The 24,528-nt window shown below is 37.9% G+C and overlaps 1 protein-coding gene and 1 long non-coding RNA gene across 2 annotated transcripts in view; one reads left to right on the top strand and one right to left on the bottom strand.

Annotated features, from left to right (window-relative positions):
• The window catches only part of Arhgap15 (Rho GTPase activating protein 15), a 591,259-nt gene that overhangs the window by 529,686 nt on the left and 37,045 nt on the right, over positions 1–24,528 (bottom strand). The gene's annotated exons all lie outside the window — the stretch shown is intronic.
• LOC126500269 (uncharacterized) lies at positions 14,585–16,807 on the top strand. The gene is made up of 3 exons (XR_007591286.1): positions 14,585–15,012; positions 15,864–15,965; positions 16,521–16,807. It is a non-coding gene; the product is annotated as an uncharacterized lncRNA (long non-coding RNA).

A 24,528-nucleotide genomic window follows, 5' to 3' on the forward strand; every position in this document is an offset into this window, starting at 1 on the left:
TGGGCTAGTCCAGGTGCAAGAATTAGCCTAGAAGAGGCTAGATAGAAATGAGCCAAGCAGTGTTTAAATGAATACAGTTTGTGTGTTGTTATTTTGGGCATAAGCTAGCCAGGAGGCTGGGGTGCTGGGGACGCAGCCCCGCCGCTATTATTTCAACAATATTGAAATTCAGCTCCTGGGTTTGTATGGTTGGTAAGTGCCTGAAACTTAGGTTCTTCTATGGAAAGGAAAACTGGGTAGATACACAGCATTGATGCAGAGAGAGATACAGATGTAGAACCGCATGCAAAGTAGAATACATCTGCTCTAAAATGCATTAAACCCATCTACTATCACACTGATGATCATTTGGAGCATTGCATGTTTTCCTATCACAAGCTCTGTGCAGATTACCTAACTTTTAGCAACTTTTTTTCTTCAGTTATAAAATTTGTTGATGTGTGGTATTGGTTTGCTCCATGGAATGACATTCAAAATAAGGAAATAAACTTCCTAAAAATCAGAGCACATGGCCAGCCCTACTATAACATTTTATCATGGTCTAACATGGTGATTGACAGTAGTCAGATGCACTTGCTGAAATTCAAGTCTATGAAAACATGTTCTAAAATGAATTATTTCTTCTTTAAAAAAAATCCACCCATTTGTTTTGAAGTACTATGAAGTATTTTATTAGAAAGAGAACTTTTGAACATAAGCACAGAAATAATATTATACCAGGCATGTATACTGACAGCAAGAAATCTTGGTGTCATCTCAGGATTCTACCTATGGCCTTGTTTTTCTTCCTTCCTTCCTTCCTTCCTTCCTTCCTTCCTTCCTTCCTTCCTTCCTTCCTTCCTTCCTTTTTTGAGACAGGACCTTACTATATAGCCCCTGTTGGCCAAGAATTCACTTTGTAGACCATGATGGCCTCAGACTCACAGATATCCACCAGTTTCTTCCTCCTGAGTGCAAAACTGAAAGAGAGTCACCATATCCTGCCTGATCTTGGTTTCAGTGAATCACCTCCCTTCCACATGCAAAATACATAATCCACTCTCGTGATTCCTGAGTCTCATCCTACATTGTATAGCACTGGCTCAAAATCTATAGTCTTATAATCTAAATTTTTCCAAATCTAAGATAAAAATTTTGGCCAGGCTGTGGTGGCACATGCCTTTAATCCCAGCACTCGGGAGGCAGAGGCAGGAGGATCTCTGTTAGTTCGAGGCCTGCCCAATCTACAAGAGCTAGTTCCAGGACAGGTAGGGCTATTACACAGAGAAACTTTTGTCTCGAAAAACCAATAAAAAAGATAAAAATTGTATCAGCTAGCTAATCTGTGGTGGTTTGAATGAGGATGGCATGCATAGGCTCATGCTACCCTCTGTGACAGTCATGGATTCATGCAGTAAAATTGTAAGCAAGCTTTGAATTCAATTCTTTCTTTTTTATACGTTGTTTCAGTCAGGGTATCTCTTCACAGAAACGGAACAGCAACCAAGACATCATCTAATTTTATTTTTTTAAAAAGGAAGTTGAACGTAAGTGAAATCACTCAAGAGGAAGAAGCCAAGTAAGTAATTTGTTGTGGAGCAAGTATCGTTTAACAAGTAAATGCTGAGTACTTATATTATTATTATTGTTATTATTGTTGTATGTGTTGTGACCACATGTGTGAAAGTGTGTTGTAGAATATGATTTTGAGATGTGTTACATTTGTTTGTGCTGTGGAACATTTGTTTAATGATGCAAAGATGTGTTGCATTCTTTTACGTTGCATTTGTTTAACTCTGTGAAGCTGTGATTCTTTGCTTGTCTAAAACACATGATGGACTAATAAAGAGCTGAATGGCCAATAGTGAGGCAGGAAAAAGGATAGGTGAGGCTGGCAGGCAGAGAGAATAAATAGGAGAAATCTGAAAGAAGGAGGAAAAGCAAGAGAACAAGAAAAGGAAGATACTAGGGGTCAGCCACCTAGCCATTAAGCCATGCAGCCAGCCACAGAGTAAGAGTGAAAGTAAGTTTTACAGAAGTAAGAGAAAATGAAAAAGTCCAGAGGCAAAGGTTAGGTGGAAAAGTTAAGAAAAGCTGGCTAGCAACAAGCAAAGCAAAGGTTGGACATTCATAAGTAAGAGTAAGCCCCCGTGTCGTGACTTGAGAGCTGGGCAGTGGGCCCACCGAAGAGTAAAGAACAAAATAACCACCAGCAACACATGTGCTCACTCAGGAGGATGGCAGTGAAGACCAGAGGTAAATATTGGTATGCATTCTTCAATATCTCTCTGCTGTATTTTCTTGAGATGATGTCACTTACTACACCTGGAACTTGCTGTCTTGGCTAGACCAGTTTGCAGGCAAAGGCCTGGGATCTGCTTTTCAGTAGCATTAGCACCGGGGTTACAGGCATATGCTACCAAGTCTAACTTTTTATGTGGGTTCTGGGGATCTGAACTCATGTCTATTTGCTTGTGCAGCAAGCATTTTTACACACCGGGCCAAATTTCCTGGCAATAAATCTAAAGTGTGTGTGTGATGGGGAGACTGGGTGGCATGGAGTTATAAAGGTCATTGACTTTTGGTTGTTAGATTCATTTTGTTAAAAAAAATATGCATTATTCCACAATGCTTTTTAGGGCTGAATTTATTTTGCCTTTCAGAGTAGTTATTGAGCAGATGTTTGCTGACAGATCTACAAGATGACTTTCTGTAACTAGTTGTTGTAACTAATCAAACAACTCTTGTCTATGGTCATTATATTTCACATATAACATCTTAGAATATTATGGAAAATGCACCAGCAATAGTAACACTTTGGGAACTTGGAAGATATGTAGACTAAGTGTATGTAAGCTCTCATCAAATCTACTCCACAAAGCAGAGTGAGATCTGCTGGGTGAATCCTTGCACCAGGATATAATTGTCAGTTTTCTGTCTCATCTAGATCTTATATCAGAAAACACTAACAGTGCCAAAATTAGGTTGACAACATATCTTTATCTCTCCCACTCATTAAAATCCTATTGAAGCCACAGTAAAAAGGGGGACAATCTTTATTAATAGAAAATTCTCTAAAATGAAAATGTGGGCAAAAGTGAACATGAACCAAAAATTTAGAAGATAAAGATATATTATATTTCACATCTTGGTATGTGGAGGCAAGAGGATCTTGATTTTGAGGAGTACCTTGAGTATATGGGAAGACTATATCCTAAAAGCAAAGTAGCTATAAAGGGTTAATTAGAAAGGTTATGTAAAGAGGATTCAAGGAGGAAGGACACAGCAGAATGTGTGCAATTTAAAAATGAATTTGAAGAATACTTGGGGTGTAAAGGTTTAGACAGGTATAAAGACAGGAGGCCTGAGAGAAGAGATGATGGGAGAAAGACTGACCAAGACCTTATAAAAACACCCTGAGGAGACTTGCTGTTTTATTTTATTTTATGTCCCTGTGATAAAGTAAAATATCCGACCAAAGCAATTTAAAGGGTAAATGGTTTATTCAGTGTAGACACTGTCGAGTATTTAAAGGATAAGTGGTTTGTTTCAGTGTAGACACTATAGAGTAAGTATCATTTGGGGGGGGGAATCATAGCATCAGAGTCTGAATCAGCTAGTCAGATCCCCCTCGGGAAGATGGGAGGGTTGGATGCTCTATATCTTCTCCATTTATGCCATCTAGGATCCCAACCTGAGAATGGTGTCACCCACAGTGATTCTGTATCCCACCAAAATGTTATACACATAATTCCCCACAGGCACGCCCACACGCCTATCTTCCATGTGGTTGTACATGTTGTCCAATTGACAAAAAACACTAACCTTCACAACTACTATTTTCTGTATCTGTTAAAATGCAATTAAAAGTATTTATCCACTGGCATGGGTGGATAATGATCCTCCCAGAGGTCAAAGGTTATTAAGTAAAAATCCAACTGCCAGATGTAAGATAGCTCCTCACAAGAGGTTGTCGATAGGAGAAACAGACTCCTTCATCTTTCAGATAATACACTTATAATGATCGCCTATCAGGATTAGACAATAAGACAACTGATGGAGATATCACAAGTTGGGTTGCAGGACATGGAAAACACCCCCCTTTGCTGGATAATGCCAGAAATTAGTATACAGGCTTCTGGAGGAATAAATTCATCATCAGCTCTCCCCAGCTGTGGATATTATAAACTATAATAACAATCTGCAAGAAAAGAGGAGGTTGACATTTGTGCAATAGTGCCATAACTATCATAGGGTAAATGGAGCTCTCAAGATGGATTTTCAGCCCACTCAACAGGAGTTAGCTCAGGCTTGCAAATGTAAACTTGGCCAAGAGCCTACAGTTAAGGATTTCATGGAACTTAGAAGAGAAACTGATAATTTTTTTTGCATCAAATAAATAGACATCCTGTCAAACTCCCTTCTACATACATATGGTTTTAGCCATAGGTTAGTGTTGTTCTCAGCCTCGTTAGAGAAGCTTCTTTTGTGGCAATGAGAAACAGTTATTACAGAAATTCATAACTATTCAGAGTACTGGAAAATAAGGACTACGGAGCATTTAGCCCTAAATGGGGCATCTGTATCAATCTTTGCAAGTCTCATGAGATAGAAAGAATGTAACAGCCATAGGAAAGGGAGGCATACTATGAACTGTCTTCTGGACAACGGTTGCACTTATAAATTTCTTGCATCTGTGGTTATGCATAAGGCCTGCATAAGGGCCATTATCAGTGCAAGATGTGTGGAGAATTGTTTGTGAATCTCCAGCCTTCCCTGAATGACTGTAGGAAATGAATGGCTGCTGAAGGAGTGTCATACCAATTGATTAGTTGTCCATGTTTCCTACCAGGTCTCATGAAAAAAAAAAAAACCCACAATAACATTTAGTGGGTCACGCACACATACATATATATCCACACACACACACATAGATACACAAATACAACATAGGTAGGAGGACATTTGTTTGGAATAATAAAAGTTTCAGTTGGAGAGGAAGGGTAACAAAAGAGGTAGTGAATGATTATTATCACAAATTCATATACTAAGTTCCTAAAGAATAACAGTAACTGGCTCTAAATAAATAAATAAACACAAAAACTTAGTATCTTTTAAAACAACAAGAAATGAAAGTATTTGCAGAAGTAAACATGACTGAGATTTTTTTAGAAGAAAAAAAAACCGTGTGAAAGCATTGTAATGACTAAAGAAGATAAAGCCTGTATTTAAAATCTTAGAGAAAGGAATATTAATAACATAAAAAATTCAGAAAACAAAACAGAAGAATACTAACAAATCCACCTGCTCATTTTACTGACAGATCCTCCAAGAAGATCATTACTTTGTAGTACCTGGTCCCCTGATGATGAGGTCATGATTGCCAATAACAGCCATCATTCAGAAATCATAGACTTCCAGACACATTAACCCACTACACATAGTCATGTAACCACAACATTAAATCAGAAGCAGCTAGAATCTAGTCTAGACTCAACATCATCACTACTACAGAGGAAAAAGATGAGCATATGGCTGTAAACTAAGGGACTAACATCTAATAATCAAGACCTCCAGCATCTCTTATCAATCCTACTCCAGAAAGGTCAAAGCAAAGGTGTGCTTTATCATCTAGAAGACCAGAGGGGTCTTCCTTAGGACTGTGAATAGCTTCAAGTTCTTGTAGATCCTGAGTTTAGATAACCTCAAGTGAACAGAGAACTTCATCATGTAACTGCTCTACAGAAAAGCCTATTAAGCAAAAGAAAAAGGTCCCTGCTGTAAATACAAGAAGAATTCCAATAATTTTTGAATGGTTCTTTTAAAAATGTCAATTAGTAGTCATTGATTATTAGAAACTAGTTAGTTATTAAGCAATAATTAGTCATTGGACATTATATATGGGTAATACATTGTTATCAGTGATAAACAAAATAACCCCCGCTTTTCATAAAAAGTTGTGAAATTCAGTAGAGATTCCCAAATAAGCAGACCTACGAAGGTGTGTGTGGGGTGACTTGTAAGCAGAAATGGTATCAGGAAAAGAAAAGAAACAAACTTACAAACCAAACTTTTAAGAATATTTTCAAGAGGCAAGAAAAAGTAGAATTCATAAGAACACAAAACAATAATAAACAATAGTGGTTTAAATAATAAAAGCAGAACCTAAAATATAAATATTTCAAATCCATAGAATTCCTAGAGGAAGGCCGGGCCATGAAACCCAGAACTATTAAGAAAACCCATGCCATTGTTTTAGTAAATATTCATTATTCATCATTCTGGACAGTCAGTGGAAGACTGGGAAGTATGCTCCTGGTTGCTATGACTGTGTGGGATGCTGTCATTTCTCTTACTATAGAGTTCCCAGGAAGACGCTCATGTTTCTGCTTCTCACAGACATCTAGGAAGGAAAAAAAGGAATCCAGTTCACCCACCATTTAATAAAACTTCCTTATTTTCAAAGCAAGGGAAGCTGTCAGAATAATATTAATTAAAAAAAGAAAGAAGAAAACCAGCCCTCACTAGTGCTCCCCTTGGATGAATAAAGATGAGTAGATTCTGAGGCATTTTATCCTCTATTGTGTCTTCACAGCAGTGCTGGAGTTAGTCATTAGAGCTCCCTGCGCGGGCTATCATTAAATGATCAAAGTGTTTGTTTGGGGAGAAATCTGTCACAGAGCACAATGACTCCCAAATTGTGATGCTGGGCGTTTAAAGGAGACTCCTCTGTGTTCATTTAGTGGGCATTTTAAGTCAAATTTGGACGATAAGACACAGGACCAAGTGGGAATATTTTGAAAATCAAATAACCAATATTGGTTTGTGGACTCATATTCAAAGGCAGTAGTAGCAAAACATTTCCATTATGTGCAGGGGAGGGGCTCATGAGGTTCCTCCTGTAGCCTTCAGCCATTGGCAACTGATATCTGCTGGGGGAGGGAGACTCAGTTTCCTTCAAGGATGCATCTGTAGTGCTCTAGTAGATATGCTACACACATGCACATACAGGCGTCTCTCAATGGCCTCCGTGAGTTTTTCATGAAGTACAAAGATGCACATGAAATTGGGAGTGAAAAGTCCATAGGGAAGACATTGGAACAGAAGAAATGAGGAGGGGGAGTAGATTGGATAAAGACATTATATGCATGTACAAAATTCTCAAACAACCCAAACACATGCCATACTGAAAAACCAAACAAACAAACAAATAAACTAATAAAATCAGAGCCAAATCAAAAGTAAGGCTTGAGAAACTTTCAGGTATGGAACAAGTCTAGGTCCCAATGATATAGTCATATTGTACAAAGGAATTCTTATTTTATAAAAAATTTCATAATTTACTCTTAAAATGAAAACTTCATATCTAAATCTTAAAAAAACAACAATAAAAGCACAATAATATTTTAAAATAAAAAGCTTTCACATCACAAATGTCATAGGTTTTTGTTCTTGTAAGAAATTTCAGTATTTTAACCATAAACAAAGGAAATATTATTTTGTATCTATTTTATTTATCTATTTCAGATTTCTCTGGTGCTTTAGGATAGACATGGTTTTCCTCATTTGGTTACTGTGAAAGACTCAGCTATCTCATCCACAATACAAAAGAAAAAGCTGAGAATAATTTTGAACTGTCAGTCAGAAGTTTTCAGGAAACTTTAGAGTGATGTTCTTGTGGCATTTGAAGAGCCCTTAGGAAATATTCTTAATGAGAGCTTGGTATATTTTTTGCCTTGGAAAACAGGGTGCTTTGGAGGCAGCTATGGATAAGCTAATTTGTAGTCTCAGCCACAAAGGGAAGGGAAGAAAATAGGGCTGACAGGACCTACTGTAGCTAAGGAATCAGAGTTATGGAAAATTTAAAAGGAAACTGACTTTGTACTTTCCATGTAAAATTAGTAGACAACGACTTTCCTTTTAACTCTGAAATATCAGTTTATGGGAAATGGATTTCATACAATTTTGAGGTCACTCAAATGGAATTGACACAGAGTAAGTAGATTTCCTACAATAATTAACAATTAATAATGAAGGTGGGATGCAGGGCAAAGGAGGTTAAAAATGATTCTGACCAATAAGACATGAGTACGCCTAGGGGGATGATCTCTACTTTTCTTGGACCCTCATATGAATCTAAAGAGAAGTGTTACTGAAAGTGATAGCTGCTCACATTACTGCGACCAAAAGATTTGCGTGGAACCCACTTGGCCCTTGGAGACCTACAAAGATGGCTGATTTCATTGCAGTAAAACTGCTGAGTGATTCTGACATGTTTTATCCCCTATCTTAGTCTTAACAACTAGAAGAGAATCAAGCATTTGAAGCAACAAAATTCAGAGGATATATTCAAACTATGTGAATATCAATTTGCATGGTAGTGATTAAAAATGACAAAGCAATGAAAATAATATCAATTAAAGGAGAAGAAATACTTATTTATTCAAGTTATATGCTATATTCACCTCATCCTAGCAAACAAAAAGGCTGACAGAGTATTTGGTGTATAACAATAGTGGGATAATTTAATGCAAAATTTAATAAGAAAGTTGATGTAAAGTATTAATATAAATATTTCATTTTTAAAATGGTTTCATAGAAAGTATTTATTTCATAAAAGCAACAGCAATGCACATATCAAGGACATCACTGGGTCTTTTTAGAACACAGAGACCTAGTTACAGCTTAAAAATAATGTTGTTGAATAGTTTTTTTGGTAAAAACTATTCGTTAAGCATCAAATACACCAGGCAAGACTTCAATTTTGGAAAGTTACGTTTCCTTTGTAGCTATACATAATATGTCATTCGGTCAACAAATATCAACATTTTACATAGATGCCATCAGTTTCCAAACCGAGGCTCAAGTATATGGAGTAAGTCTACATTAGAAAACTCATTTTCCAAGCTCATGGTGCTTAGTTCCCAGGGAAAGTCAAAGGAGAAACACTGCTCCTTTCCTGAACACTGAGCTACAGAAGGGACTAGATTTTGAGAAAATAGTCCATTCTCCTTCCAATAAATGCTATTAGGGATAATTCCTATGTGATCTGACTCATTAGTAGCACACTAAGTCATTTTATCCCATTGGTTATCCTTCTACTGGCTCTGCAGAGCTGTCTAATTTTTTTGAGGTCATTTTATAAAGTAAGACTTTTGGTTGATGCTAAAGGCACTTGTCCTTCAGACTTTTGCCTTGCCAGGAACCCTGCCTTCTCTTTGGAGAAGCAACCCTTCACCCTGTCGAATGCTATTCTCTGTAATTCAGCTCACATGATATATTTCAAAATGTTAGCAAGCAGAGCAACAAGCTGTATCAGCGAGCATGTCATTTCAGGTTACACGTTGCTGTTCTTGCTTCCTGAGACTTGGGTTGCTGGAATGCTGACCTCCCCAGTTGAGTCAACTGCCATGGGCTATGAGCTGTGAAGAGCAAGGGCAATCACAGCAGAGGAACCTTTGGCTTGCCTAATTTTGCATCCCTGCCTTACTCTGCCCTGCCAACTTGATTTATAAAGCTTGTTTTCTTTATGTGGTTTCAACTTCAAGCTTCAATTTAAGAACAGTGTTGTTTGTTTCTTTCCACTTTTGGTCAGTTGTGTCTACAGTAAATAAATGTAGAAGATGACAGCTTTTCACCTTTAGCTTTAAACAAGAAGAAAATAGAAAAATCTAAAACAAAAAAACCCTGGTGAGTTAGCTATTTTTAAAGTCTTTACTTGAGTGTCCCATTTTAACACTAGGACTGGAGCTATGTGACCCTTCCAGAGTTAGGCACTTTTATTTTCTTGTGGGTGTTCTTTTTGCCAGTTTTATTTATCTAGACACTTTATTATTTTGATTTTTCTTTTTCCCTCAAAGGCGTTTAGAGGAGTTCAAAGAAAGACAGTGCTGAGGATACTACAGTTTCCTTGCATTTTCCTGATTGAACATTGTTCACTTTCCACAGAAGAACCAAGGCTTAAACCAGAAAAACAGCTTAGATCCTAATTCCAGAAACACCATCCTAGTGACAGGTAATCAATGATTGTCACAAACAGCCTATAGTATGGGTAGGGGTCACACTTGACAATGCCCAACAGTGCAACTGCCTTCTTTTGCCTTTGCTTACCTTATTCTCTGATGACCAACTCTTCAATCGTATTCAGCTCAACTCCAGAGACTGCCAGAAGTAGTAAGTATTTGACCAGATTTTCCAGTGTCTTAGGAAAATAAAGCTCCAAGAAGCCTCAGTGGCTGTGGAATGAGAGGCCATCTGATTTATGGGTTCAAAGTTGGAAACATCTTATGAGCCTTCTCTGTTTTCTTTATCTGCCTCTAATGTTAAAATTGACCTTCCATTCTTGACAGGTAGCATCCCTTGTGGTGGAAAGAAGTTGTCAGAACATACACTTGGTTGACTAATGATCTCCCCTGATGTACTATTCCTTGTCCAAGGAGTAGACTATGTTGTCAAGACCCATGAACCCAGAGGGAGACCCACTATATAGACACGGATCTCTTTCTATTACATCTATTACATCGTACCATATATCTTAAATCCTGGACATTTTGCCTTTTCAGATGATTAGTTCAGGGTGCAGGAAAGACTATTTCACCATTTCTAATGTTTTCCATCCTTTAACATTGGATTGTCCAGAGACAGTGTCCATAATTAAATTAATTCCCAGTCTATGGAGAGTAGTGTCTCATAGAATCCGCTGATAATCGCATGACAGTATTTTGAAGAGATCAAGCTAATTCTATAATAGCTTAATCTCCGCTCATCCTTTCATCCTTCCCTATCCTTTTCTTTCCCTTTTCACTTCTCCCCTTCCTGTCTCACCCCCATTTCACCTACACTTCTTTCCCTTCATCTCGACACTATCTCCACACCCCCATTCTCTCTTCATTTACTCTCTTTCTCCCTCTCTATTTTCTTCACTTCCACTACACACACACACACACACACACACACACAAAGGATTACTATTAATACTTAAGACTGTCTCATTGTTACCATTTTTGAAAGGACTTGTAAACTTGTTTTTTTTTTTTTTTTAACCCAGAATTTTTTAAAAGCATACAGGGGACTAGAGATATGCACACAGATTGTCAGGCAGGTGTTTACAGGCAAAGATGGTTTGGTGTGTATGGTAATATTGGTTTTATAGGTTAAGTATTAAAGTAAAAGCTGGTCAATGTAGGGGATTTTGCTTTGATTGCTGGTTTCATTCTGTTTGCTTCTCTCCTTTAACTTTGAGCCCTGATACATCAGGCACAAAGAGAAGAACAGGTCAATCTGAGTTTTCAGATCTGGAATGAGTGCAGAGGTCTGCTTCTCTAAATTAGGCTAAATGATTCTTATCACCAGCCAAATTGATAATCTCTGCAGCAGAGAGTGGTGGGAATTTCCCAGTGGTAGCCTACGAAAGTGCATGTGTCCCAGCATGGAGGCAAAGACCTTGTTCATTCCAAGAGAACATGAGTTCAGTTATTAGCTCAGATTTTGGTGCTGCATTCTGGAGACCCCATAATTATTGCCTAAATAAATAAATCAGTAAACTCAGAGGACAGAAAGCACTGCTCAGATCTAGGTTGTTATTTATGCACATTTTTCATATAACCATTGAAAATAAAATATATAGTTACTCTTGAAAAGCAAAATTCAGCCAGTGCTGGAAAATGATCAACCCAAGTATTGTTTGCATATTTGAAGCCATTATGAAATTTTACTTATAAACTACAGCTGCAACTACTAAAACACACATGACATAATATAAGTTTTCTGACTATAGTGAATTCTATAATATTGGAGTATTTATTTTAGTAATTATTAAACATTTATTTAGAAAGGATGTTTGAGATATACCTAAGATTTAAATGAATACTTTTAAACTAATCAATGATTAATCAATTTAATATTTTAATACCTTAGAAATAAATTAATGACTGATTTCATGTCTCAATGGCTCATGAATGTATAAAATTAAACACCTTGTGAGATCTGTTTATAAAATAAGTAGATATTATTTTAATATTATTTGTGAGAATAATATATAGCTGCCATCTCCAGAAATGGAGTCTTTATGGGCATTAGATAAACATACACAGTACAGAATGATGTATTTTATCATTTTCCTATAACATCTTTTCCTGTGTCCTCTGTAGAAGTTTGCATTTTTAAAATAGATGAAGGTTCTCAAATATTTATAATAGAACATTACTCTCTTTAAAAGTTTAAGTTCCTTAAAGACATTGTTAATGTAAGCTACAGCTATTATTACTTATCACAAGGATCTAAAATTGAGTTATTTTAATAATATGTAAGTACCAATTCATTTAAAGGCAACGATAATAAACACATTGGCTATTAACATGTTTTTTATTTCAACAAAAACAACTAGTTTTCAAAACAATTCTCTGATGAAGAATTGGCTGGCAGTTTTGCAAATGTCTTCTGTGTCTGTCTTAAAAGAAAAGGAAACGGCTCTTCAGCGCTGAAATCTGTAGCTAGCCTACTGTGACAGTACATCCTAGAGTCTCTTCTGGATCTCACCGTTCAACCAGATGCCACGTGCATAAAAACGACAAGGCACAGCTTACAAACAATATGAAAACTGTGGATCTGAGAAGCTCAGGAGCCTCCACCCCTCCTGAGCTTGCCCTTGAGAGTCATCGGTGTGCCTGTGAGGCACAGTGAGAATTGCAAATTGTTGAATGAACACGGTGGTAAGTTGATACTCTTGAAAAGTACACAACGGAAAATGAGAGGTAGGTAGAAAATACAAAAGGCCTCTCTCTGTTGTTATAACTTTCTCTGGTGTTTATCTGTTGTCTGTCCTGAAGGTAGCGCCCCCTTTGGGTGATGACAGCCTTTTGTTCTTTCTTTCTTTCTTTCTTTCTTTCTTTCTTTCTTTCTTTCTTTCTTTCTTTCTTTCTTTCTTACTTTCTTTTTCCCTCTCTCTTTATTTTGAGGAGTCACGAACAGATATTTATTTATTTTTATTGAGCTATATATTTTTCTCTGCTCCTCTCCCTTCCCACCCCCTCTCCTTCTACCCTCTCTCATGATCCCCATGCTACCAATTACTCAGGAAATCTTGTCTTTTTCTACTTCCCATGTAGATTAGATCCATATACGTCTATCTTGGGGTCCCCTTTGTTGTCTAGGTTCTCTGGGATTGTGGAATGTAGGTTGATTTTTCTTTGCTTTATGTATAAAAGCCACTTATAAGTGAGCACATATTATATTCGTCTTTCTTAGTCTGGGTTACTTCACTCAATATGATGTTTTCTAGATCCATCCATTTGCCCATAAATTTCAAGATATCATTATATTTTTCTGCTTTGTAGTACTCCATTGTGTAAATGTACCACATCTTCTTCAGGATAGCCAAAACAATCCTGTACAATAAAAAAACAAACAAACAAACAAACAAACAAAAAACTTCTGGAAGCATCACAATCCTTGACTTCAAACTCTACTACAGAACGGCAGCCTTTCTTAATCCAATTGACTTTCTCTGCTTCATTCTGCTCAGAGAGGTCCCTAGAACCACCAACCTGACCAGCAATCAAAATTGGATTGGTTCATGGGCAAAATACAGCTAGGTAGAGTTCCTTGATTATAATTCTTACAACTCAGCTCTTTTCTCTATAAAAGGCCATACTAAGCTGTAAGCAGAGGACAAAGATGTCAGTCCATAATAACAGACAGAAGAAAGACATGGAGTCTGGCCCATTTCTGGTTTTCTTTTGTGACTTATTCCATTTCCTAAGCACTCCAAAATACAACTCAAGTGAATAATCCCCATTCCTGTACCTTAGCAGGCATATACTACCCTCAAATGACTATATACAAGCTTCTAAAGCTACTATTTAAATATAATTACCACACTGCCCTCAAGCAACAGCTCCAAGAACCTGTCCCTAGATTACCAGGAAGCTGACGCAGCCTGGTGTGGAAAGAAATAGAACCTGAGTCTCAAACTTAAAGCCCAGCTAATCTTTTAGGAGACAATGACAACTGTTCTCTACTCTCATGAGCAAGTCATCCAGAAAAACAATCTCCATCCTAAACTGACTGGTGCCACTTTAGAATACAGACATTTCCTATTGTCCCTTGCCCAAACTGCAGCTGCACAAGTTTTAAACATGTAGTAACACATCTGCAATAACTAAGTAGCTAAGTACAAAAGTCGCTAACTGTTCTTTATTATTTAAACAGTTCAAAATGGGAGTCAACATGTATAGAAAGAAGGACTTTTAAAGTCATGAATTGTTTAAGGAGACTTCTTTTTTTTACTTGATAGTTTTTACTATTTGATAAATGACAAAGAAGTCAAGAGAAAGGAAATTTCTTCTGCTTTCATGGAAGGATTTTCACTAGCTGCCAAAAGCTGGGAATTAGAACATATAATGATTAATTTACTGTTAGTTTATCTTCTGCATATGGATACCAATGTGAGGCGTATAACCCAAATTAATAAATTAGTTTTATATTGGGGTTGAATAATTTCCTTAATTGTTTTTGAAAATTACAACTGAGATTGTGTGGGAGATATATTATACATAGAAACAGTAGAAAATTTTCACATAATTGCCTATTTAACATTTTTATCCATATAAAATAATCTTTGTTAATAATTTTATAATGAGATCATCCCTTTCATCTCATCAGTTGTCGCTGAGGAACTTTTCAAAATAAAAGAACTTGCTCAAGCCTAACAGGGAAATGATTTCCCTGAAATCTGTTGGTATTTAAAATTTTCTCAAGCTAAATATATATTTTATCTAATTCATTATTAAATCTTGATTTCTTTCAGCTACTGCATATCCCTTACTGATTAATTAGTTATATTATTTCTACATTATTTTATGCAGGTTGACAACTCTGCTTCATGACCTATGACTTGGATTTGGTACTTTCTTTCCCTGGAAAACACATCTGGCAACAAAGCCGAGTTGTGAAGGTCATCATCATAATGTGGCCTGGAGGAAATCTTCAGTGTAGAGCCATTAGGAAGCCCTCTCTGGAAAGCCTTCACTAAGAGTAAGAAGATAGAGGCTTCTGGGGATTAGAGGGCATTATTTATCCCAAATGTGGTTGGGAATGAAAGCGTTCAGTACCCAGTCCTTCCCTCCACTCTAGCATGCAGACGCCTGCTCCATTTCCAGGAGGCACCAGGGCTACCATTTATTCATGTGTTTACCTCCTAAGGGAAGACACACCAATGGACACAGATCGTTATCAGAAGAACATCTGCCAACCACAGGTCTTAAAAGGCTATCAGGGCATTTTCCTTCCCAGCCTTCTCTCTTCCAGTTTCCTCCCTGAATATTGGCCAATTAACTTCAGCCAATTGCTTCCTGTCCCCAAACTTAGCATTTGATCTGTGGTGGGCCTTAACTTAGTATGTGGTTAATACATTTTCAAATGAGTCTTCTGTGAATATTTTAATAGGACTGAGCACTGTAATCTGTGTGCTCTCCCTCACTTCTTCCACTCAGGGCAGACAAGAGGCTTCCCAAGACTCTCAGCTCATTGGTTCAGGGGCCCTTGAGATTCATTAAAGAGCTAATGACACATAAAAGCTCAGGTTTCATAGTTTCTTAGCCCTCTGTGGCCTTCTATGTGTGGATGCAGCGTCCACCACTACAGCATGTACTTTCAAATTTGTTTAGCTTCATTACTTAAAATAGGCAATGGATTTAAAATCTGAGGATGAAAAATCTAGAATGCTAGTTAGCAGGGGAATGGATAACATTAATACATCTAATTGATACCTAAAGAGATCTTTTCCCACTTGATCAATTACAAAATACTGTTGATATTGTTTCAGGAGACACTGTGTTTGTATAAGGACTTCATTATAAAGCCATTATTCTATTTTTTCTTCCCAGGAGGAGATGGGAAAATGAAAAAAAACATCAAGTACCTCCATTGTCTCTGTGGGTGTGGGGGCAGGCTACAACGATTCATCTATGTTACAGCTCTTTTTACAAGTAAGTCAGATAGGAACGTCAAAGCTCTTACCAAATTTCTACCATTCAACTAGATTTATAACTAACTTGAGTTCTGTGGAAAAACAACACAACTGCTAGAAAATAGCTTAAAAGTAATCTATGGACAAGTAGGGTCTTTGTAAGATCTGGAAAACAAAAGCAGTAAGTAGGTTTGGACGTTCTTTATAAAGACAACAGTGTGAGAACATGTCATGCTAAAAAAGAAGGCTTCTTCAGGTATTTTGTATATGTCTTTTATTTTTAATTAAAGGTCATTGCTTGTTAATGATGCAGGGGAGAGGTGTTAGAATCCAGAGCTCTCAAAGGTAGCGATCAAAGTCTTTTCACTCAGCTTTGTTTTAATATTATTATTAAGCTGCTAATTTGGTGGAGGTGATCATTAGCATTTTAATGCGAAGCAAAAGCTTCGGGACAAGAACTTCTGGTTGAAGATCAAGATGAGAGAAACTGGTTCAGTTATGGCCTTAATAATTGTAACCGTGGGGAGTCTGGCAGAGCCAGTTTTATGAATTGATATAATATACAATCCACCAGGTACAAATGGAGAGGACAAACAAAGGAGAATTGCAAGCGGCGGCTACACTGGGACTGTGTGGATGAGAGGGAGTTGTTTGACAAATGCAGGTTGATTCAAAGTGGGCACCAGTACAGTACCGCAGATTCCTCTTCCAACAGGAGACTGCGGAGCTGAGGGCCAAATGGGTAGGGAATTCAACCCAGAAGAATAAAACTGGGAAAGACCTTTTGGAAAGCAACTAATTTTACATATTCCATTATCCTATAATGTTCCTTGTGGGGTTTTCTTTTCTTTAAGTGGATTAAATCAAACACAGAGTTGATGTTTTTGTGTGTTCTGCTCATGAGATATAGCAACTCTTAGACAGAAGTTATAAACAATTTGGTCTAGGGTCTGCTATCCATCTACCGAGGAAATAATAAGCCACTAACGTTTTCTGATTAACAACACGTATCATTTTATCCTGGAGCAAACCGTAAACGGGAAAAGTAAGGTTTGAAAATGTCCATTCAATTCACTGCGGAAAAAACAAGAGGGTGTGTGTGTGTGTGTGTGTGTGTGTGTGTGTGTGTGTGCCTTATCTCTACAATCTGTGGGCAGCTTGGTTTTACCTCTGCCCTGATGTTTGCACTTTGATTCTATCTTTGAACATTTATTTTGCATGTTGACGCCAAGTGTCATTTTCTGGTCAGTTTTGACATTTTCCATTCTTCTCATATTACAATGACTAAATGAGTCTCTTAAACAAGAATTGATACTTCCTATGATAAAGTTAAAAGTTTCAAGATTTCTTGGAACAAGAGAGAAAAAAAACATTTAAAACATTAGATATTTCTAATATTATTATAACATACACACATATATATCAAAGCAAACAGATTCGTATAGATAAATACTAATACATATCCATGGATAGTCACTTTTCTGTAACTGTATGTCTTAATGAGATTTTGGCAGTTTCTGCATCACCAATCACTAAACATTTGGGACTGGCCTCAAAATGCATCTCCAATGCATATGAACATAAGCACAGGAAGCTCCTATCTCACATACTTGATTGTCCATTTCTAACTTTTCACTGTGATGTATTCCCGGAAACTTGTAAGTACTTGACATCTTAACTGAGGATTCCCTGGGATGCTCTATTCTTCCCAGCTCAGGGACAGATACAACCAACCATCCATTGTCTTCCCTATCACAACATTTAAAAGCCCCTCCTCTTTCTACTGATAGCCAATCCTTTTCTATGTTTTCTTTGTCATTGAACGTTGACATGAATATATTCTTTATTTTGACTCCATCTGTCTTTACTCCACCAACCTAGGACAAGCTACCTTGATTTACTATGCAGAGACTATGATAGAGTGCCACATAGTCCCCTGTGTTTTTACCTTTTTTTTCTAACTCTTCTCTCCTTCAACAGAGGGACTTAATCAGCTTAGAATCCTTCAGTGATCTCTAATTGTGCATCAAATGATAAAGCCGAAACTCACAGTAGACTCCAAAGGTCTTGAGGATCTAAGGAATGCCACCTCTACAATATTTGCTCATGGTTGTTCATCTTTTATTAGTACTTACATCTACCCAAAATTATTTAGTTTACATTAGGTAAGTATCCTGAATAAGTTCCGCAATTCTCACAGAAACTAAATGTGGACATGCAATACATTTCTGAACCATAAGGCTGGTAGAGATCACTAAACAGGTTTTGTTTTCATTTCTTTTTCCTTACTTCTCTCCTTCTTTGTTTATTTAAGTAGGTTCAACTTGCACATGGACCTTTTCCCTTTGCATGTCTTCCCTGGCATTTATCTGAAAAACTAAAGCCTGAAAGTAAAACAGCCACCTGCTGGCCACAAAAACAGAAGCAATAGGAAATGTGCTACATTGGAAAGAGAGTGAGCAGAAAGAGGACAAAGACTCATGTCTATGACAATTTTTATCCTGACACTAAAATTGATTATGAAAGTTCTACCTCTGTGTTACTAGCACACATACACACACACACACACACACAGAGAGAGAGAGAGAGAGAGAGAGAGAACAATTCATCACACAAAATGTTAATTTTTAATCCTCTATGTTTACTTTTCCAGTACATAGAACTAAATACAAACTTCGGTGCTTATAAAAGGGCATATGACTATTTCTAGGTAGAATTTATTATCCAGATAGGTGGATGATTTTCCTTCCTGGAGCCAGGCATACCTTGAAGCAGTCTGACAGCAACCACAAGTATGCCTTCTATGGTTTTGAAAGACAGAAACAGGAGCATCCTACAGGAGCATCCTTTGTCCTCCCAGCAGGCTCTCTGTTAGATCAGACTGATTAGAAATGGCTAGAAAACTGCACCATTGTCTTCCTTTCTGGTGCTTCTGCTAACCCTAGGTCAGTTCCTAACAGGGCAGTCACAGTCACTGCTGGTCCCTGTCTGCCTAACTCTAGTGCTAGTTCCCTATGATTCCCATTGTGTTACTTCTTGAGTGTTCCAGTCTCTTAATGAAAAAACGTGGAAGGCTGAAGAGTAACAGGATTCTGGGTATTTCACAAAGTAATCCCCATGTAGCAGAATGACTTGGCCAGTTTGGGCTATTTTACTCTCTAAATAACTGTGGAAGAGATGAGCTTCCCATTTTGAGCTCAGTTTCTTCTGAAAAACTGACACAGCAGTGTCTTCTCTATTGGTGGGGAAAAGCACATTTTTTTTTGCCTTTGTTCTTCCTGTGTATAAATTCAACAGATGCAAGAAGAAAGACCACTGACCTAAGTCATGGCCAAATTAATTAAAGCAAGCTTTATTAATGTACAAGGTTTGAACCCATAGAGCAAGGTTCAAGAGATCAACATTAGACAAGGGGAAGATAATGGTTTTTATAGCTCAGGAGTGGGGTTTATCCAAATAGGCAATTTGGCAAACAAATAGGTGGGGTAACAGAAGCAGGACATAAGCAAAAGAAGTTGGTCATAACAGCCTTGTGAAACAAAGGTATGGCTGCAAAGTGGTCATAACAAGGTGGTCATAAGAATGTGATCATAACAATGTAGCCATAACAACAGGTGGTCATAACAACCTTTAGGGACAAAGGCATGTTTGCTGTATCCTGGAATAGGCAGTACAGAACTATTTGGAGTTAAGGTGACAGGTAGGGCATAGCACAATTCCTGAGCAGATTTAAGCATAAACAGGAATGAGTATAGTTTGTCTTTACTGTAAAGTGACTTCCTTTTTTAAAAAATTGAGAATAGATTCTTCTCTCTTACACAGTATCCTGACCACACTTTCTCCTCTCTCCACTCCTCCCAGCTTCTGACAACTTCTTCTCTGCCCCAGATTCACTCCCACTCACTTTCTCCTCAGAAAAGAGCAGACCTCCAAAAGGCAACAACCAAACATGGCAAAACAGGATACAATAAGACAAGGGAAAAGCCCTCATATCAAGGCTGAACAAGGTAACACAATAGGAGGACAAGAGTCCCAAGAGCTGGCAAAAGAGTCAGAGACACACTTACTCCCACCATTAGACATCCCACAAGAAAACCAAGCTAACAACCATAACATAGATGCAGAGGACAGGGTAAAGACCCTTCCAGGCTCTACGCTTGACTCTTCAAACCCAAGATGGAAGCATGTTGGTTTATCATGGGTTTTCATAAATGTTTTGTTTGAAAATTTAGAAAGATAGTATTAGTTGGGTATTATTGGAGTAATAATATTTTGACCCTTATAAAATAATATACAATGTAATTTTGGCAATATTTGGCATGAGGTCTGAATTTGAGACATTTTCAATCAAGTAGATGCTTTACTGAAAAGCAAGAAAGATAGAAAGTTTATAAAGACAGGAAGAACACCACGGCTATAAATAATAAATAACTATATAATTTAAAAGGTGAATAATTGCTGTAGAGTTCAGACAAAAGTAAACCTGACATAAAACTGAGCATAGGAGGTTAAGTTTTAATTGGGTCTTAGTAAGTTAGTAGGTATAAACTCAGTGATATTCCTGATTCTCACTCATTAGTAAGTTAGTAGGTATAAACTCAGTGATATTCCTGATTCTCACTCATTCCCTCCTGGGTTAATGTAAGAAACACCCCGCAGGAAGCCCAGCTTTGGTCTTAGACATTCTTAGAGTTACATTTTACCACCATCGTCAGTTGGCTGCTGTTAAGGGTTAAGAAAAATTTTTGTTATACAGCACTGTTCCAAGCACATAGTGAATGCTTCCAATTGTTAAACATTGATATTAGTGTAATGCAAGAGCTAACCATGAGTCAGACCAAAAGAGAGAATCCACCAAGCGTCAATAAAATAACAGCATATTTCAGAGAGCTGAGTAAGAAGCCAGGCTGAAATCAAGGAGAACCTGAATAAGCACTCAAGTTGGTTTTAATCAGAATAGGTCAGAACATGGACGGACATTCACAACCTCTTTACTGAAAGGACGTGTAGAATGGCAGGGTGGCTAGTTTAATCAACATGGTGACTTAATAAAAAGCTAAATTACTATACAAACACCCACAGGCTCTTTGTACATACCATATTGTTTCATCTTTATTTCTGTGTAGATGACAGGTATCTTTACTTTTCAATTTTGTTTTGGTTTTGAGAGAGGGGTTCTTGGTGTATCTCTGGCTGTATTAGAACTCATCTGTAGACCAGGCTGGCTTCAAACTCACAGAGATCCTCCTGACTCTGCCTCCTGAGTGATGGGATTAAAGGCAGGTACCACTACCTCCTGACTTACTTTTACATTTGTCTTACTAAGAGCACTGAAAGACTCTGTCATGAGTCCACACTAATGTGATCAATAGCGGGCAGAGCCAGGATTTGTCCCCAAAACTGGCTAGCACTACCCCAGATTCATAATCAAGGGACTCATATTTACTGCATGGAGTGGAAAAACACATTGCAAGGACTGTCATGGAGATCTGTGAGGGCATGAAACACATCTGACTTTATAATCCCTAAAGTATCTTAGTCCTCACTGACTGAAATGTGACTGGTTCAGTCTTTGAACTTGACCTTGTACTATACTGAAAGGGACACTGACCGCTGACCACTGACAGAACCAAGAAGGTCCACTTCTTAGCCAACTAAATCTTTGATTTTTTTTAATTTGTGATTTATGGCCATGGGCACAATCATTTCTGTCACCAGAAATCAGCAAAGGATAAATATTCATGAAGTTTTATTAATGTAAATGACCTCTCCAATGTATGAAACACTTTGTCTTCCTCTTTCAAAGGCTTATTCCTACATAGAACCAGGAATTTGGATAGGTTATACCCAAGATATCTGTGTGTGTTGACTTGACTAAATGATGGAGTTTCACATGGCCTCACTGGGCAAGTCAAAGTTGGACTGGAGACATTAACATTCAAATTGGTGGCTCAAACACCCACTAGGAAGCATCATCATTGGGGGTCCTCTTGTAAGCTTGAGGGGCACTGAGTCATTTAGATGGGGCAGCAGCGGCTTAGTTTCTATGGGTTCTTGACAGTCCTTTGGGGAACCAGCTTATCACAGAAGCATTCTAAATACAAATACAAATTTTCATAGGGCAGTGGCAATGTTAAAATGTCAGTGCAATTAAAAAGACAGAAGGAAGAAGAGTGAAACGGAGCTGCCGCAAGCAGGATCCCAACTGTAAACCCAGATGCCCTGCGAGGCCTCCGATCTGTGCTCCTGAGGAGTGCTTTCTCCTCGTGTGACACTACTGTTCTGTTTCTATAAAGGCTTCTATTGGATAAAACACCGGCTGCTGGAGAAGTTTTAGGTCTGAGGAGAGCTAAGTTGAGACTGTATCTGGAGAGTTCGTGTTCCTGTGTGTTTCCACTTCTTAGGGGCTTTCACATGCTCCAGAAAAGGAGATAAAAATTCACACAAAGTTTCAAAAACTTCAAGTTGAGATTAATTAGTCAAAAATGCATGATAAAGGGTAAGGGACAAGATTATTACTCAAGACTAAGCTGGCTTAATTTGGGATAAGATCCGCTGCATCTCGTCTTGTGCCTCACTGCTTCTGAGGGCCTGTTGTGTGCCTTCTGATGAGTGTTCTGAGTCGCCACATGTTGTTCTGACTTCCAAAGCAGCCTCCCATCATTTCAGAATGATATTTTTTACAAAACATGTGACAGTTGAGCCACAGATAACCCAGAGTAAACAGAGTATTTATAACTCGCTGACAAGAGAACACCATTCCCTTACACAACACAGTTACGCTTTTAGTGTTGTCTAAGAGGCAGCAAGATGTTTGTTAATTTACAGTGTAAGAGTCTAAAATTGAAATTAAACCCAAAGGAGAAAAATCTGAGTAAGAAAATTCATCTTTAGCTATAAAGAAAGATTGTTTTTATACTGTCACTGAAATGTGGTAGAGACTACATTTCCAAATTTATGAGGAGCAACTGTCAACGTCTGAGCTCCCATGTGTAAAGACAATTGGCACACTTCGACTTTCTGCATGGTGTCCTTCACTTGGGAAAAGGCTGCCAGTCCATGGCTGTAAGGTACTCAATGTAGCATTCAGGACTAAGCAGGTCAGATGACTTTCAAGAAAGCATAATACCTCCAGCTAAGCATGTACATCCAAAAATGCTAACAAAAAAATAAAAATAAAAACAAACCCATTTCACCTGAATACAGATACCTGGGGACTCAATTGTGTCAGCAGATAGGGCGCCTGTTTGTAATCTATCAACCTCAAAGAAAGCACTTGATAGGCAGAAAGTCGGGGTAGACTGTGATGAGAACAGTCTCTAGAAAGTCTATACATTGTAGGTGAAAAGCAGTTTTCAGACTTCTAGGTGCAGGATGGTGATCTTTGCGAAGCATAGGTCATCCAAGACTGGCGCCAATGAAAGAGATGGAAGACTTGGCATGGGAAAGAGCAGCGTGGGTGAAGCGCAGCAGAAGGTGAGGAGTAACACCACTTAGTACGTCCGGAATCTAATGCACATTTCTTTATCCATTCTCGTAGATAGACAGCTATTTACTTATACCATATGGGAGAAACCAAAACTTCTAAGGATTCAATAGTGCCGTCCGGTGCATGATCAGGTGATTAAGGTCAGAAAAGCACTTCTCCTTGGGCAGAGCTGTTAACAGAGTAGTTCATCTTACTCTCCCACTGACACGAACACTGTGTCTTGGCTCTAGCATGTCTAAGCAATTCAATAAATTGCTCATATAAGTGTTTTTTTTCCTTCCTTACTTCTGGGTGGAATAAGCCTCAAGATAGTTCTTCAGTGACTCACCCTGTGGTCCGGGCTTTCCTTCATGGATAATGTCGCTTTTGATCTAGTGTAAGCACAAGATTGGTGGCACATTTTAAGGGCGATGGTGGTTTGTTCATCTTACCTAGACAGGAAAACACTAATGGTAGGGGCTGCTCTGATAGGCTTATAAATTAGATCGAGTACAAGCTGCAATCAATCCCACATGACTTCGTAAATCATGAGGACCTGAAGGATAACGTTCCACCAAACCTCGAAGCAAAGAACCAAGTGAAAATTTTAGAAGGCCAGAACATGACAGTTTTGATTCCTCTGTAAATGTCTAAATTAGGTCTGTGTTCAGTTTGTACTGAAATCAAGAACAAAGATGAGACAAATATATTAATATTTTATTTTTAGCCATAAAGTATTATTTTAATACCAATTCAATTTATCATTAATTTTATTAGTACAGAGGATGAGTCAAACTCAACAGTGAGTAGAAGAGGACTCACATACTTTAACCAGATAAGAACAATGGCAGCTTCATCAGCTGTCAACATCATCCTCCGTGAACCTGTGTGCATCCAGCAAACAGGGCACAGAAGAGGTGTCCAACTATACACACGGGAGTTTAAAATCATGTGGAAACCCACAATTCTAAGCATGTTTTCAAAAGAAAAATAATTTTATTTGTGACCTACCACCACACAAAGACATCCTACAGGAAGTGAAAACATTGCTTGGTTCCCTGGCCATTTTCAAGCATCGTGCATGTGGGTCAAAATGAAAGCCGGCGATCCTAGC

Source organism: Alexandromys fortis, unplaced genomic scaffold, assembly GCF_014885135.2.
Source record: "Alexandromys fortis isolate MF-2015 unplaced genomic scaffold, M_Fortis_MF-2015_v1.1 scaffold_33, whole genome shotgun sequence".
In the NCBI taxonomy this organism is placed as follows: domain Eukaryota; kingdom Metazoa; phylum Chordata; class Mammalia; order Rodentia; family Cricetidae; genus Alexandromys; species Alexandromys fortis.